Raw genomic sequence first — 6,972 nt, forward strand, 5'->3', positions numbered from 1 at the left:
AGACTCCTCTAACCCTGGAATTTAATTCTGACGAAGCACTGCAAACCCAGGACCTCATCTAAAACCTACTAGGGCATAATCTCCCAGGTCAGTGTTTTTCAAACCGTGGGTCATCGGTTTGGTGGGTCCCAACCAGCATTTTTTAAGGAAAGAATAGAAGAGAAAATATCAGAGTGCACCACATGTAGTAAAATATTGTTTGGGGAAATTTTTAGTTTAATTATAAAAGTATGTGTATAGATTTGCATCATGAGTAAATTACATTTCATGGTTTAAAAGGTTAAAACTACAGTTCCAAGCTTTTGCTGATCAATAACCAGTCCCCAGTCATAACTTTTTCACCTCGTGAGTTTAAGGGTTTGAGTGCCTTTTGGTTTCCACAACTGCCTACCCTCGAGGAAAGTTCATCTTCCAAGTACAAATAGTTTGGGAACTCCCTGGCAGTCCAGTGGTTAGGACTCCGTGCTTCCACTGCAGGGGAATCCCGCATGCCAAGCGCAGCGCCGCCAATAAAAAGAAAAAAAGTGCAAAGAGTTCCTTAGGATGTGATGATTTGGACTTTTATCTTAAAGACCCAAGTGTTCTACCACCATATACTTTCCAAATTCAGTTCTGGGCTCTGCTAAAATATATGACACAGTCCTCCAAAATCATTCCACTCTCCGGACTTGAAGAGGTGCTGCTTCCCAAATGAAGACGTAAGTACACTCTGACACTTAGCTCTGGAAACAGAACCAAGGGGAGGAATGAATGCCTTGTTAGCACTGACATCTGGTGGTTGTCAAGAGGCCGGCAACCCAGTATCTCGGTCGGCCATTTGGAATTCATCAGGTATATATATAAATATATATAAATTTACATATATAGGTATATATAGTGTTTACTCGGTGCCAGGGACCAGAGCAGGAACCAGGTACCAAGCCTGACTGCAGCCGAATTGATTCCTTGTGTCCCCACACCCGTCTTGACTCGCCTCCCTTCTCCCTGCAGCTACATGCAGCAAGGTGGAGGGAAAGGACAGGGACTTCCAACATACCAGGGTCATGGGATCCTGGGTAAACTAATTAAACTTTGGAAGACTCAGGTGCAAAATCAGGATAAGAAAACTACAACCTACACTGGGCACGGGAGTATCATTTTATTTAAGCCTCGAAATATCTCCTTTGATGTTAAGTTCCAGATACTTACTAAGCATTCAAAAATACTGGTTTTCTTCCCCCTCTGTCATTTTAGGTAAGGCACTCACTAGCTGTCTTTCAAAGTCTAGAGTCCTACTTCTTTCCCATCATGGCTTGCTTGCCTTAATTAAAATAATAACATAGATTTCTGGAGAGATTACTATGTGCCCGGAGCTTTCTAAGAGAAATCTAAGAGATTTACGTGGTTAAAATCAAGTCACTTTAGCCCTCTGAAATAGAAACTATTATCACCCCCCCATTTAATACCTTGTCTCATTTAATCTCTATTAAAACCCTATAAGATAGTTTTTTTCATTATCCCCATTCTACAGATGAGAAAGCTGAGGTTAAATAACTTGCCTGAGGTCACAAAGCTAACAAATGCTACAGTTGGCATTCCAACTAAGTTTGATTCTAGAGACTTAGGTCTTTCTTAACCGCTCTTCTCCTTTAGACTTTCAAGTGGTTTCAGTCTCCCAAACGAGCCTGTGATCTCGAAGACAAAGCAGTTTGCCCGCAGAAGATGCTCCCTCACCAGGTGGCATATTTAACACGAGAACAGTTTAGCAACTTTTTAAAAATTGAGGACTTCATGACACTTTTGATATAAAAGGCCTTCCTGGGATGTTGTGCCAAAAAAAAAAAAAAAAAAAAAGGCAGGACTCACTGGGGCCAACACATGGGGACTGCAATCAGCCAACCCAATCTTTGGGTGACTGTTTTCTTTTTGTTAATAAGCTGTATTAGTTTCCTATTGCTGCTACAACAAATTATTACAAACTTACTATCTTAAAACAACACAAATTTATTCTCTTCTAGTTTTTGTGTGTGTGTGTGTGTGGTAGGCGGGCCTCTCACTGTTGTGGCCTCTCCCGTTGCAGAGCACAGGCTCCGGACGCGCAGGCTCAGCGGCCATGGCTCACGGGCCCAGCCGCTCCGCGGCATGTGGGATCTTCCCAGACCGGGGCACAAACCCGTGTCCCCTGCATCGGCAGGCCGACTCTCAACCACTGCGCCACCAGGGAAGCCCCTCTCTTGTAGTTTTTAATCTCCTACAGTTCTGGAGGTCAGAAGTCTCAAATCAAGATGTTGGCCTGGCTGCATTCCTTCTGCGAGTTTTGGAGAGAATCTATTTCCTTGCCTTTTACAGTTTCTAGATGCTGTCCACATTCCTTGGCTGATGGCCCCTTCCTTGCATCACTCCAACCTCTTGCTTCTGCTGTCACATCTCCTACTACTAACTTTAATCCTCCCTCTCATAAGGACCCTTGTGATTATCGGGTCCACCAGATAATGCAGCATAACTTCCCCATCTCAAGACTGTTAGCAAAGTCCATTTTACCATGTCTGGTAACATCTTTACAGGCTCCAGGAACTGGGCATGGACATCGTTGGGTGACCACACTTCAACCTGCCACACAAGCCCAGGTCAGGTTTCCTCCCACGAGGAGTTTTGTGGGTTAGCGCCCTGCTTCTCTAACAAAGCGGTACTTGGAAGCTCTACAAGGCCTGGGCTCCACATGCATGAAGTGAACCTTTACTCTCAACAGTAAAGCAGCATGGTGTGGTGCTTTAGAGCCAAAGGATAGCAGGACTTCTGAGCTCTCGTTTCCTTTTATCAGGTAGATCACAGACCATTCACTGCACTTGACTAAGCTTCAGTTTCCTTGTCTGTGAAATGGAAAGGACACCTGCTCTCAGGGCTGACGTGAGGAATGAAGATCAGCTCTGGAAAGGACCTGGTGCTTAGCAGGCTCTCTTGAGACCCTCTTGGGAGACAGTGAGCTGTCCAGCAATAGCCTTGTCTTGATGAGTCTGCTCACGACAGAGATGAAGGGTGAAGAGGCAGGAGGAATCTGGAAAGAAGAAACTGTTGGTCATGTTGCCAGGGCAAGGAGCGGGTCTGTGAGCAAAAGGCTAGCTTCAGGAGATGCCTTATGTGCTTTGAAGGTGGTGCTGAGATTTTGAGACTTGAAAGCTATGTTGAATATTCAACACTGATACCCAGTTAAACTGGGAAAGCGAACACCTTGCCTAAAACAATTAGCATTGACAATACACATATAAGCAGAACATTCGATGGTAAATGTGTTCATTTTCGCCTTCCCTGCCACACGTATTAGGTAACAGCGACAAGAAAAGTAGGTGGAAGATGATTCCAAGTAATTTCAGGGCATTATTACAAAGTGAGGCTGGTGAGATTTTTGTCTTTTTGACAAATTGAAGGAAGCCAGCAGAACAAATCTTGTTTCAGGAGTGCATTTTCACTTAGCTATCCTCTAAATGGAGATGCATTATATTATCCCTAGAAAGAAAAATTAAAGTTCTTCAACTGCCAAAGATGAAATGACAAATTTGGCTCCCAGCAATACATTCTAGACAGCCACTAGAGTTCCAGGAAAAGAAAACAAGAAAATTAAATTTGAGAGAAACAGAGAAGCGGGAGAAAGAGGGAATTTTTTTTCCAGCTAGCATCTCAGTGCCTTTGAAGGGATTTTAGGACCCTTCAGCAACAGACCACTTAGATGTCTCCCCCATTTTACCCTACATACATGAACGTTATTTTAATGGAGCTGCCACAGATTGACTGCATGATGATTTGTTCAAGACAACTTGAGAACAAACATGAGAAACTACCTGTCTGGAAATGAACTGTACAGCCCTCATTTCTGTATTTCCAGAATACCCTTCCACAGAATTCTGGCAGAAGCCTGTTCTCCAATCTGAGCTTCGGACGGAGGAGCTTGTTTCTTCCATGTTTGAAGAGCTGTGCTCTTTAATATGGTGGTGGTTATTTAAATTAATTTAAATAAAATAAGTCAATTATTTACATTAATTAGTCGATTTTATTTAAAATGAAATGAAATGTAAAACTCAGTTCTTCAGTTGCACTAACCGCATTCCAGGTGCTCAATGGTCCATGTGGCTAGTGGCTGCCATGTTGGACAACACAGATACTGGACATGGCCATCATGGCAGAAGATCTTATTTATTGAGTTATCTCTGAGCTCAGGACACTGCAGGTTGATAGTGAAGGGTGGGAACTGGGAACCACCTGGTACATGAGGACTACAGTCGGGGAAAAGGAATTGAAGTAGACGTTTATGGGCAACCAGAGGGAGATTCAAGTCAAAAAATAATCGCTGATTGCCTACTCTGTGAGCACCAAAGCTGAGAGAAACAGAGATGAATAAATGAGATGTATTTCCTGTCCTCAGGATATTCAGGGTAGGGCAAAAACAACAAATACACATGACAAAACTATGCTTATACAAGTTATAATGCCAAAGGGACATATCATGAGAGAGCTATGGGCATGCTCAGCAGATATTAATGGAAATTAAAGATGACAAGTATCAAGTGGCTGAAGGATGGAAGAAACAGGAGACCACAGGGTAGGAGAGGATGCCAGAGGGAGATTATAGGGATTGGAGAGAAATGTCAGAGTAGAATTGCTAACAAACACAAGCCCAATATGGAGCCAGACTAGCAGAGGGTATAGATTCCCAACATCACCAAACACCATTTTTTATTAGTCTCCCACTACTATGTTTTGAAAGATGTTTATCATTATTACCTGAAATGATAGAACATGCATGTGCTTTGGAGTCAGAAGGACTTGGGCCTGAATCCCAGCTCTACTACTTACCAGCTGTGTGACTATAAACAACTTACCTAAACTTAAACAACTTACCTAACTTCTCTGAGCCTCTGTCTTCTTCCTCATCTACAGAACTGTGGACTATAACTGCTATTTCTAAGTATTTTCATGAGGATTAAATGAAATAGTGTAAGTGAAAGTGCTTAACAGAGCGCCTGGCACATGGTAGATACTCAACAGGGGTTAGGTTTCCCTTCCCTTTCCCTAAGACAACGGCTAAGCCTACAGGCTTTACAGGCAGACTGCTTGGTTCAACTCCTGATTCTGCCTCTTCCTGGCTGTGTGATATTGGGCACATGGCATTCTGAGAGAGGACTTCCCAAGTGACAGGTGAGTGTGGACACATGACAGCTTAAGTCTGAGTATACCACTTTTTTAGCAGAAACGGGAACTATTGGCAAAATCACTTGGTAGGACTCCATTCACACTTCTGATGTTAAGGATAAACACTTGCTAGTTAACATCACAGTAACAATTTGAGAATGGAGGTAACCAATACTGAAGTGACCACTCAGAACAATTAATGATTGAAAAGAGTTAAGCAGGACTATATTTTGTTTACACTTGTATGGTCAGCTCTGTTTTAATCCGCATCAGCAGTGACATCTCATAACATTTCCTATGGGTTTACAGTTTAAGAACTTAATCACATACATGTTGGGCTTCTGGTGTTATCTCTTCCATAACAGATCATCTGTTTCCTTTACATTTATGTTATCTCCCAAGCCAATACGTAGTGTTCTTTTTTTTTTTTTTTACGGTACGCGGGCCTCTCACTGCTCTGGCCTCTCCCGTTGCAGAGCACAGGCTCCGGACGCGCAGGCTTAGCGGCCATGGCTCACGGCCCCAGCCGCTCCGCGGCATGTGGGATCTTCCCAGACCGGGGCACGAACCCGTGTCCCCTGCATCGGCAGGCGGACTCTCAACCACTGCGCCACCAGGGAAGCCCATGTAATGTTCTTGAAAGCAGGAGCCAAGTATATGTTTTTTTACATCTCACATGGTACCTAGCCCAGTCCTGCACTTGTTGCAGAAGGAAGGAAGAGGGGGAAGAAGGAAAAAGGGAGGAGCTTGTGTTTGTGTTAGAAATCTGAAATAAACATATATTTGACAATAAAATGGCCATACTGGGTAAGACTCACACAGTTCATTACAGCCTAATGGAAGACTCCTTTCCTTCTTCATGTCAATCTCAAATAATCAAGACTGTATTCTACAAATACACTAGAAAACCTTTAAGGCTCTGCAGCCATTACTTGTTCTAAATTATTTTAAGAGATATAATAAATTCTTTTGCTTACATTTATGTTTTTAAAAATAGAACATGAATTCATTCCCTTGCAAAAGACTTGAATGACAGGGAAACATACAGAGTAAACCACTGAAGTTGCTTCACCTCCTTAACTCACTCCCCACCCCACTGACAGCACAAATAACTGTTTGTGTGTTTCCCTGAAGCAATTTATATTTTATGCCTGTACCATGTTTTGGGTTGCTGGATTCCTTCTAGATCAAAGATTTCATGATTTTATAATTAGGAAGGAGCCATTAGATATATTCATTCATCTAATAAATAATTACTGGGGATCTACTCTGGGCTAGGGGAATATAGAGGTGGATTAAACATACAGTACTGCCTTCTCTTGCTATTAACATCGGGATTCCAAGAACTCTGTTTCGAAAGTGCATTTGGGAGGGGCCACTGGGATGGAAGCTAGATGTCAGGAAGTTGGAGGGTAGATGGGAAGGAGGACTGAAAGCTGTACTGTTGTGGTTTTGTGAAATTTAGCTGTGAAAGAAATGTTGTGATGAGGTAATAGCTTACAGAAGTAGTGGGGGCCAAAGGAAAGATTCGTTTCAACATGGGAAGAGGCTGTAAATTCATGTAAGAAGTATTTTGGAACACCTACCATGGCCAGGCACTGGGCTTACCTTCCACAGGAGTATGTGTCACCTGTGTCCACTCAATAAGCATGCGATGAGCTCCTTTACATTTGGCTGGACACTGTGGTTGTATAAGTGTGTGTAAAATAACCACTGCCCATTTACGAGCACAACTACCACATTTGAAGCAAAAATGCAGAGAAGAGTTGATTCATGGGGCCAGTTCTAGGAAAATGCTAGGAGGATGAC

The sequence above is a fragment of the Pseudorca crassidens genome, chromosome 3, assembly GCF_039906515.1.
Source record: "Pseudorca crassidens isolate mPseCra1 chromosome 3, mPseCra1.hap1, whole genome shotgun sequence".
Classification (NCBI taxonomy): domain Eukaryota; kingdom Metazoa; phylum Chordata; class Mammalia; order Artiodactyla; family Delphinidae; genus Pseudorca; species Pseudorca crassidens.